Source organism: Cebus imitator, unplaced genomic scaffold (assembly GCF_001604975.1).
Source record: "Cebus imitator isolate Cc_AM_T3 unplaced genomic scaffold, Cebus_imitator-1.0 Scaffold75, whole genome shotgun sequence".
Taxonomy (NCBI): domain Eukaryota; kingdom Metazoa; phylum Chordata; class Mammalia; order Primates; family Cebidae; genus Cebus; species Cebus imitator.
In genome coordinates, this window is record NW_016107390.1 from 940,637 (window position 1) to 954,564 (window position 13,928).

Below are 13,928 nucleotides of genomic sequence, written 5' to 3' on the forward strand. Positions count from 1 at the left end.
CTCAGAAACAGTTGTTTTAAGGATGGCAAAATAGAATACTTCAGGATTTATGATAATGCTGAATGGCCATCCTCTAGGGCACCTGTGAGTCTTAGCAGAGTCCCAAGCTCTACACTAACCCTGAGTGTTTTAGGTTTCTTTGTTTTTCGTTTTGTTTTTGTTTTTGTTTTTTTTTTGCTTGTTTGTTTGTTTTTTTTGAGACAGAGTCTCACTCTGTCACCCAGGCTGGAATGCAGTGGTGTGATCTCAGCTCACTGCAAACTTCGCCTCCTGGGGTCAAGCGATTCTCTTGCCTCAGCCTGCTGAGTAGCTGGGATTACAGGTGCCTGGCACCACGTCCAGCTAATTTTTGTATTTTTAGTAGAGATGGAGTTTCACCATGTTGGTCAGGCTGGTGTCAAACTCCTCACCTCAGGTGAACCATCCGCCTCGACCTCCAAAAGTGCTGGGATACAGGCATGAGCCACCGTATCTGGCCCATTTCTTTGTTTTTATTCCTGGGGTTATTCTGTAGGCTTTCTGAAAATAAACCATCAGCATCTAGGTCCAAATTTACAATTTTTAATGGCATTCCGAAATTCATCAATGAATAAAACAATAGCTAGGAATATCAGCTTAATTATTTAAATACACTGAAACCTGCCAGTAATCCCTTAAGCCTCCCTCCAAAGGAGACCTGAAGTTGAGCATATGACAAGAAAATTTCTAGTACAGCAGAGCAAACTTAGTATCATGCCAAAATTCTACGAATGTGTTACGATCTGGCCATTGGGAACCTCAGAGAATGGCGGTGTGGACATGCCTTTCTAAACTGTGGCTCAAGTGGGGTCAAATCCTTTTCCTACGTGTTCCTCCGTACGGCTGAGACAGGCAATAATTCCTTTCTAAAAAGAAAAGTTATAGGCCAGGCACGGTGGTTCACACCTATAATCCCAGCACTTTGGCAGGCCGAGACAGACAGATCATGAGGTGAGGAGATCGAGACCATCCTGGCCAACATGGTGAACCCCTATCTCTACTAAAAATACAAAAATTACCTGTGTGTGGTGGGGCACGTCTGTAGTCAGTCTCAGCTACTCGGGAGGGTAAGGCAGGAGAATCACTTGAACTCGGGAGGTGAAGACTGCAGTGAGCTGAGATCGTGCCACTGTACTCCAGCCTGGCCAGACTCTATCTTAAAAAAAAAAAAAGATAGAGATAAAGCCTCACTATATTGCCCAGGCTGGTCTTGAACTCTTGAACTCCTGGGCTCAAGTGATCCTCCTGCCTCAGCCTCCCAAAGTGCTGGAATTACAGATGTGGGCCACTGCACCTGGCCAACACGCAACAGTTTCTAAAAAGAAGTTGCTGAATACTGTTGAGAAATAAACGATGAATTAAACATGGAGAATAAAGGAATCATAACAGCAGCATGCTGGCATGCACCAGTATCCCAGCTCAGGAGGCTGAGTGCGGAGGATCACTTGAGCCCAGGAGTTCAAGCTTGCAGTAAGCTATGATTGCATCACTGTACTCCAGTCTGGGCAACAGAGTGAGATCCTGCCTCAAAAAAAAAAAAAAAACAAAAAAAAAAAAAAAAAAAAAAAAGAAGAAGAAGAAGAAGCATAACATTATTTATTCTAATCATGCATTCAACAAATACTTATTGAATACCTAATATGTGCTGGAGATATGAACTGTGAACAAAACTTTATAGAAAGCTTATAGTTTTTAATATCCTTTGTCTGATTAAGGAGGAAAACAATTTGCAAAATATAAGGAGACACAAGATAAATAAAAATGTTTAAATCACCTGTGCAAAATACAAAGGACACAAAAGAAAATTTGAAAATTATCATCTGTGGTGTCTGTTTTCACAGACCTTCCTCTCTGGTGGTAGAAGTGGTACTTGGGGGCTGGGCATGGTGTCTCATGCCTGTAATCCCAGCACTTTGGGAGGCCAAGGCAGGCAGATCACGTGAGCCTAGGAGTTTGAGACCAGCCTGGGCAACAAGGCAGTATCCTGTCTCTACTGAAAATACAAAACACACAGGCAGATGTGACAACATACGACTATAGTCCCAGCTACTCAAGAAGTTGAGGTGGGAGAATCACCTGCGCCTGGGAGGTCAAAGCTGCACTGAGCCAAGACTGCGCCACTGCCCTGCAGCCTGGGCGACACAGCAAGACCCTGACAAAAAATATAGTGGTACTCGGGAAGCCAGACAGTAAACAAATAAAGACCGACTGGCACTGTGAAGAAAAAGCGAGGTGAGAGGATAAATGGGGGGAAGGTGCGCTTTAGGTAGACTGGTCCCGGAGGCCTCTTGGACAAAGCGTAGGGGGCTCATTCTATTCCTCTCTAGTCCCAAAGGGCTGGCCCAACCTTGCCAGTACCTGGCTTACCAGGTCTCAGCAGTTCCCACAGAAAGGATCCTCCACCAGAAACCGGGTTTCCTGACAACGTGGATCCTTGCAGCTAAGGACCAGGGCCTCTGTGGCTGACCTGTTCCAGTTTCTGGTCTAGGAGCTTGTAATAGTCTCCGAAGGCTGCTGTAGCAAAACACCACAAACTGTGTCCCTTCAAACATCAGAAATGGGTTCTCTCAGCTCTGGAGCTCAAAGTCTGAAATTGAGGTGTCAGCAGGGCCTGGCTTCTTCCAAGGCCTCTTGGGGAAAGGACTTCCTCGCCTTGTCCAGCTTCTGGGCCCCAGACATTCCTTGGCTTGTGGCGGCATCACTCCAACCTCCACCGCCTTTGAGACGGCCAAAGTGTGTCTGTGTCTCTGTTTTCCCTTCTTCTTTTTTGTTTGTTTGTTTTAGAGACGGAGTCTCGCTCTTGTCACCCAGGCTGGAGTGCAGTGGCGCAATCTCAGCTTACTGAAACTTTTGCCTCCTGGGTTCAAGCAATTCTGCTGCCTCAGCCTCCTGAGTAGCTGGGATTACAGGTGCCCACCACCATGCCTGGCTACTTTTTGTATTTTTAGTAGGGACGGGGTTTCACCATGTTGGCCAGGCTGGTCTTGAACTCCTGACCTTGTGATCTACCCACCTCCCAGATTTCGGGGATTACAGATGTGAGCCATTGCCACCGGCCTGTTTTCCCTTCTTACTAGATTGGGACCCACCAACTTCACTAATTGCACTTGCAATGATTCTATTTTCCAAAAAGTTCCCATTCTGAAATACTGGGGGTTAGGGCTTCAACATATCTCTCTGGGGAACACAGTTCAGCCCATAACAGAGCCCAACGGTCTAAGCCCAAGGGCCAGGGTGAGTTCCATAATTATGACACAGCACACACTGAGGGCATCTCAGTCCCTCCATTTGAGACCAACTATATGACATCAGTTAAACTGAGTAAAAAGCACAACATTCCGGCACTATGAATTGCACGCATTCTGTAACAAAAGGGACATAAAGTCACACCTTTGGTTTACTACTAACTATATATTGTTTGGTAGTAAATAAGTGGACATGACTTTGGAGAAACAAGGTATACCTGTTTAATATTTTTCCATTTGGAGTGATCATAAGAATAGCTAATACTTCTTGAGTACTTGCTAGGTGCCAAGTACTGTTTTAAGTGTTTTACATGTTTATTCATTTAATTTTTGCAATAATCCTAGGAGGATAAAACTACTGTCTTTTTGTATTTTACAAATGAAGAACCTGAGACATAGAGTGGTCAAGTACCCTGTCCAAAGCTGCACAACTAGGAAGAGGCAGAGCCAGGGGAGCAATGAAATGTTAATAGCTTTACAGATCCCTGGAATTACTATCTGTTTCCATATTGGGTGGATTATTTTTAAAGGATTCCATATAATCAACAAGAATGGCAAATCTGAATCTTTTTGGTAATTTTTTGTGGGGGGGGAAGACTGAGTCTCACTCTGTCACCAGGCTGGAGTGCGGCGGCATGATCTCGGCTCACTGCGACCTCTCCCTCCTGGGTTCAAGCGATTCTTCTGCCTCAGCCTCTTGAGTAGCTGGGATTACAGACGCATGCCACCACACTCAGCTAATTCTTGCATTTTTAGTAGAGACGCAGTTTCACCATGTTGGTCAAGCTGGTCTTGAACTTCTGACCTCATGATCCGCTTGCCTCGGCCTCCCAAAGTGCTGAAATTACAGGCGTGAGCCACTGTGCCTGGCCTCAGTAATAATTTTTAAAACATCTGAGAGCCCATCCTAGTTGTATATCCAAGCACAGTCCCTGGTCACAAGCACACACCAACTTTGTCTTTCTCCCAAAAACTCGCAAATTATGATATTAAGCAAAAGCAGGAGGGAACCACATAAAAGTGGGGAAACATATTCTTTTTTTAATCCATAGACTCTTGTGAATTACTTCAGGAGCTCATTAACTCATTTGGCTTTCAGTAACTGAAGCCTAACGTATGACTTTAGTACAATAAGATTTTATTTCATAAAATGGGGCACACAGCCGCTTTCAAAATAAAGACACAAATGTCATCTCTTCTGTGGCATAAGATAATCAAAATGTTACTTAAGCAGGAAATCTGAAGCTGAATTAATTCCTTATACACTTTTATACATTTATATTTAAAGGCACATACAAAATTGTTAGTATGTAATTGATAATTATACTATGTAATAGAGAAGTAGTCTTTTTCATTTGTCTGCAAAATAAAAAAATAATATCTCAAAAGTCACATTGACCCAACCTCAATAGCAAGAAGGTATGGGAAAGTAAGTGACCTTTGATGAGGTCTGAAAGATCAGTTGCTTTTGGGAAGCTGTAAGAATAAGAACATACAGCTTAGGAAGGAAAATCCATGGTTCAAGAAACAAGAGTTTTTCTGTTTGTTTGTTTTGTTTTGTTTTGTTTTGTTTTTTGAGATGGGGTCTTGCTCTGTTGCCCAGGCTGGAGGGCAGTAGTGTGATCTTGGCTCACTGCAACCTCTGCCTCCCTGGTTCAAGTGATTCTCCTGCCTCAGCCCCTTGAGTAGCTGGGACCACAGCATGCCCTGCCATGCCCGACTAATTTTTGTATTTTTGGTAGAGATGGGCTTTTGCCATGTTGGCCAGGCTGGTCTCGAACTCCTGACCTCAGACGATCTGCCCGCCTCATCCTCCCAAAGTGCTGGGGTTACAGGTGTGAGCCACCGCACCCGGCCGAAGAGATAAAGCTCTTTAGGAGATATTAGTCTCACTAGATCGAACATAAATGCATTGAGCCAAGCTAAAACTTCTACCTGTCTCTTACAGAATTAATTTAAAAATAAAATACCATCATATGGGTATACCTATTTCATTTTTACCAGCAGGGTCCTTCCGTGTCTTTACTCCTATCTTTAATTCTTTTCTGGAGTTCTGGAGTTGCTGTTACCGTCGGAAAAGTTTTGCGTGTGGTAGCTGTTTCCCTAAACATCATGCAAATATTTTTGAAAGCATCCTCAATCCCACCGAAGTGCAAAAAAAGGAAGCTGGTATTCATCGAACACTTCCTGAATATCTGGCAGTATTCTGGGTATTTTACATGGGGTATGCAATTTCGTTCTCAGAACAACTCTCTGAGGCAGGCTCTATTATTATTCCGATTTACAGATGAGGAAATGATGCTTAGAGAGAGAGGCAAGGCTTCGTGTCTTCGGAGTGCTGTGATGAAGGGCAGGGTATAAAGCCCTCAGCCTCCCACCTCTCTTGTCTTCTATGAGCCTGTTGCTGGTTTTAAACTTGCCTGAAAACTTTGCTCTTAGTGCTAAATTGTGCAACCTAGACACACAAAAGCAACTGTTTATTGCACACGCATCGTGCCAGGCACTCCTCATGCGTCACCATTCATTTAAGCTCTATGGTAGCAGCCCTAGGAAGGTAAAATGTTTTCCAATTTTATTGCTAAGGAGCCTGGGACAGAATGTAAATCAAGGCACTGTTTCCTTCATTGAGGAAGTCTGAGTTTGGCAAAAAAGAGTCAGCCAAATTAAGTAGCGTGTTGAGTGACATGGGTGGTTTTGTTTTCTGGTACAAGCTCCTTATCTCCTTGCAGACCTGTTCAGACAGTTGGGAAACGTACTTGGAGTGGCACTGGCTTAGAAAAGGTCCACCACGTCACGCATCGCCTCACAGGTAATGCGTGGTGCAGAAAGAATTCCAGCCAAACTGAGCTGTTTCCCAAAACCGCATTATCTTCCCAGTATCGAGGAATGAAATCATTCCTCACGGCCTCAGCTACAGCTCTGCAGAATTTTCCCCTGCCACAAGGCTTTTCTTGTCCCTTTCCTTGCAATAATTTTGCATTGTATATGTTATATTAGAAAAGCAATAGCTATTTGTTTAAGTGTTCCATTAGATTTACAGAAGGCTGTGATACTGGTACATGGTAATTCGTGGACGTGCGAGCCAGAAATTAAGCTGGGCGAGGTGGCTCCCGCCTATAATCCCAGCACTCTGGGAGGCCAAGGCGGCGGATCACCTGAGGTCAGGAGTTCTAGATAAGCCTGACCAACATGAAGAAACCTCGTCTCTATTAAAAATATAAAAATTAGCCGGGTATGGTGGCACATGCCTTTAATCCCAGATACTTGGGAGGCTAAGGCAGGGGAATTGCTTGAACCCAGGAGGCACAGGTTGTGCTGAGCCAAGATCGTGCCATTGCACTCCAGCTGGGCAACAAGAGTGAAACTCCACCTCAAAAAATCAAAAACAAAGTAAGGGATAAGATTGTCTGAAAATAAAACAAATGATGTCTGTATACATTATGGATAGACTTACCCATCAGTGGGGTTAAATCAAGAGATCGTGTGAATAAATGTGTGGTTGGATTCCCGGAAACGCCCAATATAGCACTCACAGCGTCCTGGAAACGATGCCAGGGAGAAAAGCCTGATTACAGCTTCATGAGCAAAACCCGATCTGTTGTATTGTGCCCTGTGTGGATTGACCTTGGGCTTAGAATGGCAGTAGCAAAGCTTGTGTGGGGAAGGAAGTCGGAGACCCAGAGTTGGCTGTGTTTATCTAGAACAGACTGTTCTCTGTCGAGAGGCAATTGTGAGTCAGCAGGCTTCCCAAACCTGGGAGAAATATCCCTCAAAACAAAACGCCAAGCCATGCGCAGTGGTGCATGCCAATAGTCCTCCCTTCTCAGAGGCTGAGGCAGGGGACTGTTTGAGCCCAGGAGTGTGGGGCTGTAGGGAACCATGACAGTGCCTGTCAACAGCCGCTGTACTGTGATTCTCCTGTGTTTTGTTTCCTGTCTAATTATCCATGTTGATGTTTTAAAGTGGGCATGATCATAGATTGTATTGTGTTTGCAGTTGTCATAAGGGTAATTTCTTTTCTTCTAAAGAAGAAGAGAGACAGGAACTGAGGAACCCCTGGTGGTTGTCTGTCTAGGTTTACCAAAAACTAAACATGATTTTGAGCAAAAATCTTCCCATTGAAACGAGATGGATTAGGTAATTTTTTTTTTTTAAGACAGAGTTTTGCTCTTGTCGCCCAGGCTGGAGTGCAATAGTGTGATCTCAGCTCACCACAAACTCCGCCTCCCAGGTTCTAGCAGTTCTCCTGCCTCGGCCTCCCGAGTAGCTGGCATTACAGGCATCCGCCACCATGCCTGGTTAATTTTGTATTTTTAATAGAGATGGGGTTTCTCCATGTTGGTCAGGCTGGTCTTGAACTCCTGGCCTCAGGTGATCCACCCGCCTTGACCTCCCAAAGTTCTGGTATTACAGGCATGAACCACCACGCCTGCTGGAATAGGGAATTCTTACGGGCCTTTCTGACTCTGATAATCTATAATTTATATATGAAATTATACATTAGGTTGACTAACATTTAAAATCAATGACCAGCAACTCAAAAGAAAAATCATAATACAGTGATAGAATATAGCCTGACATTTATGTAGAATAATTAATCTAAAACAATGGAGAAATTTCTCCCATACTATTATACTTTGTTGTACATCAGATAACTTATTGAAGCTATATAACTAAGAACAATATTTGCTATTGCACATACTTAGTAGCAGTTCAGTTTACTATGTATTTTCACACATAATCCTTACAATAGATAAAGAAGCTGACGCTTGGATAGTTTAAGGTCTTTATCTATGGATGCACAAATTGCATAGGATAGCGTCAGAGATCAAAATTCAAATTTACATTTTTTGCCCTAATTCAGGACATTTTATACTTCACTACACTGCTTCCTGGCCCGGTTTGGTGGCTCACATCTGTAATCCTTGTGTTTTGGGAGGCTGAGGTGGGAGGATCACTTGAGGCCAGGAATACGAGACCAGCCTGGGCAACATCGTGAATCTTTGCCTCTAAAAAAAAGTGTTTAGGCTGGGCGCACTGGCTCATGCCGGTAATCTCAGCACTTTGGGAGGCTGAGGCAGGCGGATCACCTGCGGTTGGGAGAAGGACTCTGTTTCCAAAAAAAAAATTAGCCAGGTGTGTTGGCACGTACCTGTAGTCCTAGCTACTCAGGAGGCTGAGGTGCAAGGATTACTTGAGACTGGGAGTCTGAGGTGACAGTGAGCTACGTCAGAGCCAGCCTGGACAACAGAGCAAGACCCTAAATCTAAAAAGAAAAATAAAACACTGCTTCTCAAAGTGTTTAATATTTTCAAGGAAAGTATCAAGAGAATACTCCTTTTAAATAATGTGCTGGATGGGTGTGGTAGTTCATGCCTGTAATCCCAGCACTTTGGGAGGTCAAGGCAGGAGGATCACCTGAGGTCAGAAGTTTGAGACCAGCCTGGTCAACGTGGTAGAACACTGTCTCTACTAAAAATTCAAAAATTTGTCAGGTATGCTGGTGGGCGCCTGTAATCCCAGCTACTGGTGAGGCTGAAGCATGAGAATCACTGTTTTTAAAAAATAAATAAGATTTATAAAAAGAAAAAATAATAATGTTTTCATTTAATTTATGTTGTTTTGATTGCTTTGCTAAGGGACACAGCCACCGGGCTTCTTAAGCTGTGCCTTAAATAATGCCCACCCCAAATATTCAATAAATATTTGATGGGTGAACAAGTGAACAAATAAATAAATCATAAGAAACTGAAACTAAGTAAAAACAAAATACTACCTTAGAATCATGATTTAGGTCGGGCGTGGTGGCTCACGCCTGTAATCTCAGCACTTTGGGAGGCTGAGGTTGGTGGATCACTTGAGGTCAGGAGTTCAAAACCAGCCTGGCCAACATGGCGAAACCCCATCTCTACTAAAAATACAAAAATTAACCAGCGTGGTGGCACGTGCCTGTAATTCCATCTACTCGGGAGGCTGAGGCAGGAGAATTGCTTGAACCGGGAGGCGGAGGGGCAGTGAACTAGGATTGTGCCACTGCACTTCAGCCTGGGAGACAGAGTGAGACCCTGTGTCAAAAAAAAAAAAGAATCATGATTTAGAGTTTTAACCATGTAATTGTAGTTTCATTAAAGTTCTTTATTGTTTTATACACTAATTATGTGGTCTGCTAACACATAATTCATTTCTAAATCCTAAAGCTCTTTGACTTATTTTCAGAAGAGTGCTCTAGGGTATACCCAATTTTATCTGATACATTTCATTGCTGGCTCTCCATGTATGGTATCCTAGTTAACATTTTGTTTTAATTTTGGTCTGTGTACCATGACTCATGCCTGTGATTTCATTGCTTTGGGAGGCCAAGGCAGGAGGATTACTTGAGGCTGGGAGTTCAAAACCAGCTTGAGCAACATAATGAAACCCCATCACTACAAAAAATGAAAATACATACAAATTAAAAATATTTTTTTCAGAAAGAGTATATAGTGAGAAGTTGATACCACATCACCTACATTTTTGTCTAATCAAATCCAACAAATCTACCCAAAGTTTATTAAAGAACTATCTAAAGGACTCAAGAAGAAGTAAATATCAGAAAAGGCAAAATCAAAACAAAACAAATTGTATTGTTCTACCCCAGAACAGTACAGTTTAAACCAAGTAGAGATTTTGTCTGACTAGCAATTTAAAATGCATTGAAAACATAAAACACCATGCAAACACCGTAATTAAAATAAGACATGTAAGCTCAATAGGATTAAAATAAATTCATCAGGCTGGTTGTGGTGGCTCACGCCTGTAATCCCAGCACTTTGGGAGGCTGAGGTAGGTGGATCACCTGAAGTGAGTAGTTCAAGAGCAGCCTGGCCAACCTGAACAATTTTTAGTAGAAACCCTGTCTGTACTAAAAATGTAAAAATTAGCCAGGTGCAGTAGTCCCAGCTACTCAGGAGGCTGAGGCGGGAGAATCGCTTGAACCTGGGAGGCAGAGGTTGCGGTGAGCCGAGCTAGCGCCACTGCACTCCAGCCAGGGCTACAGAGTGAGACTCTGTCTCAAAAAAAGCAAAGAAAAGAAAAATAAAAGAAAATAAATTCACCAAACAAAATAAGGCAGGAAATCTAGTAAATATGGCACAAAGCATTTGCTAAAATGGGTGATTACTCACTCAACAGAATGTCAGACTTGACTGTCCTCGTTTCCACCACTTTCTACTACAGAAACAACTTTTCTCCCCTGGGTTTCCTCAGAGGCAGGGAGCTTCAGGCAAGTGACAGATTTGCAACTCATGAGCAATACCTGCAATCGCACTGACTGAAAGAAGCTTATAACTGTCTTGTGCCCTCTGGAATCTACCATAACAGTGCGAGCAGGCAAGCATGAGTCTTGAGGTCGAGGCTGAAAATCAATAAAACACGCAATGATACCTGAGTACACAGCTTATAGTCAGCAGTCGTAGTACAGTCATATGCTATGCAACTCAATTCTGGTCAACTACGGACTGCAGATGTGACTATGGTCCTCGAAGATCGTAACGGAGAGGAAAAATTCCTGTTGCCTAATGACATAGCCATCATTAACACCATAGTATAATTTCTTTCTTTCTCTCTCTTTCTTTCTTTTTGAGATGGAGTTTCACTAGTGTTGCCCAGTGCAATGGTGAGCTCTCAGCTCATTGCAACCTCCACCTCCCGGGTTCAAGCGATTCTCCTGCCTCAGCCTCCCGAGTAGCTGGGACTACTGGCATGAGCCACCATGCCTGGCTAATTTTGCATTTTTAGTAGAGACGGGGTTTCTTCAATGTTGGTCAGGCTGGTCTTGAACTCCCAACCTCAGGTGATCTGCCTGCCTTGGCCTCCCAAAGTGCTGGCATTACAGGAGTGAGCCACCACGCCCAGCCTACTTTCTTTCTTTATAAATGCAGTGCACCTAAGTCCCCAGTGTTAAGTCTACAGTAGTGTACAGTCATGTTCTAGGCCTTCACATTCACTCACCACTCACTCACTGACTCACTCAGAGCAACCTCCTGTCCTGCAAGCTCCATTCGTGGTCAGCGGCCTATACAGGTTTTTCTTACAGTATTTTTGCTGTGTCTTTTCTATGTTTACATGCACAAACACTTACCATTGTGGTACAGTTGCCTACAGTATTTGGTAGTCATACGCTGCACAGGTTTGTAGCCTTAGAGCGATAGGCTATACCGTAGTCTAGGAGTGTAGTAGGCTGCAGCATTCAGGTTTGTGTAGGTATACTCTGATGTTTGTACAACAATGACACTGTCATTTCTCAGAATGTTTCCCCATCGTTAAGTGACACGTAACTGTATTTCAAGAGCTGTTATGAAGGGTTTTCTTTGGGTTTAAGTAACAGAGAAATCAGAAGCTGGGTAGTTTTAGCTAAAATACACAGATCTTTTTTCTTTTTTCGTAAAATACACAGATTTTTTAAAGTAACTTATGAAGAAAATAATGTGAAAGAAAGGGAGATGTAGAAAGAAGAAACATTTTAAAGACTGGATTAATTGTGGTGCCTGTTTATGGCAAATATTACCAGTGTTTGGAGAAAGAAATAGAATTTGTGGATTTTGGAGAGTACCATTCATGCAAACAATTTTTCAAGTGCATAAAGACTATAATAACAGAAAAATATTTTACAATTTAAATAAAATGTTTGTTATTACCTTTCTTTTTTTTTTTTTTTTGAGACAGAGTCTCACTGTGTCGCCCAGGCTGGAGTGCAATGGCATGACCTCGGCTCACTGTAACCTCTGCTTCCCAGGTTCAAGCGACTCTCCTGTCTCAGCCTCCCAAGTAGCTGGGATTACAGGCGCACCTCGACACACCCTGCTAATTTTTTGTACTTTTAGTAGAGATGTGGTTTCACCTTGTTCCCCAGCCTGGTCTCAAACTCCTGAGCTCAGGCAATCCACCCGCCTTGGCCTCCCAGAGTGCTAGGATTACAGGTGTGAGCTACTGTGCCCTGCCTACTTTTCTTCTTTTTTTTTTTTTTTTTTTGGACGGAGTTTCACTCATGTTACCCACGCTGGAGTGCAATGGCGCGATCTCGGCTCACCGCAACCTCCGCCTCCTGGGTTCAGGCAATTCTCCTGCCTCAACCTCCTGAGTAGCTGGGATTACAGGCACGCGCCACCATGCCCAGCTAATTTTTTGTATTTTTAGTAGAGACGGCGTTTCACCGTGTTGACCAGGATGGTCTCGATCTCTTGACCTCGTGATCCACCCGCCTCGGCCTCCCAAAGTGCTGGGATTACAGGCGTGAGCCACCACGCCCGGCCTCTTTTCTTCTTTAATAACTGTAGGTTTGATTTAATGTTGAAGGGTGGGCCGGGTGTGGCGGCTTACGCCTGTAATCCCAGCACTTGGGGAGGCTGAGGCATGTGGATCACCTGGGATTAGGAGTTCGAGACCAGCCTGACCAACATGGTGAAATCCTCTCTACTAAAAATACACACACACACACAAAATTAGCTGGGCATGGTAGTTCATGCCTGTAATCCCACCTACTTGGGAGGCTGAAGCAGGAGAATTGCTTGAACCTGGGAGGAGGTTGCAGTGAGCCATGACTGCACTCCAGCCTGGCGACAGAGCCAGACTCCACCCCAAAATATGCCACTTTGGCATAAGGATTATTTTGAACTAAAGACTCTTGAGAAACAGATGATACAAAAGAAACATACTGTCTTCCTTGTCCCAGGAGAGGAGAAACATTCTAGTTATCAGAGATGTGGAGTCAAGGCTGAGGAAAATCTGAAAAAAAGTGAATTGTTAAATTAACTTTTATCTTCCTTCAGCCTCCTGACACATTTCCACAACGACCACTCTTAGTTCAACCTACACTATATAAGCATTCAGGTTTCGTCACGTCTTTGGGTCTTCATTTTCCTGTGGCGGCTCCTGTGTAATGAAAAATTTGTATACTCTTCTTTTTTAGACACAGAGTCTCACTCTGTTGCCCAGGCTGGGGTGCAGTGGTGCGATCACAGCTCACTGCAGCCTCACACTCCCCAGCTCGGGCTGAGGCAATCCTCCCACCTCAGCCGCCCGAAGAGTTAGATTGTAGGTGTGAGCCATCTTGCTCAGCCCTTTTCTCCTGTTAATCTCATTTGTGTCCATTTAATTCTCAAACCCAGTCAGAGAGCTGAAGAGAGAAAAAGGTCAAGTTTTGCCTCCCCTACAATGTTTTTTTTTGTTGTTGTTTGCTTGTTTTGAGACAGGGTCTCTTGTTCTGTCGCCCAGGCTGGAGCACAGTAGCATGGCCACTGCTCCTGCAAACTTGACCTTCCAGGCACAAGTGATCCTTCCACCTCAGCCTCCCAAGTGGCTGGGACTACAGGCACGTGCCACCATGCTCAGCTACCTTTTGTATTTTTTGTAGAGATGGGGTTTTGCCATGTTGCCCAGGTTGGTCTTGAACTCCTGGACTCAGGCATCTGCCTGCCTCACCCTCCCAAAGTGCTGGGATTACAGCTGTGAGCCACTGCACCCAGCCTATTTTTTAAACAAAACAAAAAATCCATCCCAAAATATTTGTAGCAAATCAATTGACAATTAATTTCCCCACCTATAAAATAAGGTGTTTGGCCTAGAATATTTCTAAGTTTCCTTTTAATCTAATATTGCATATTTTGCTTTGGTGGGTTTTTTTTTTTT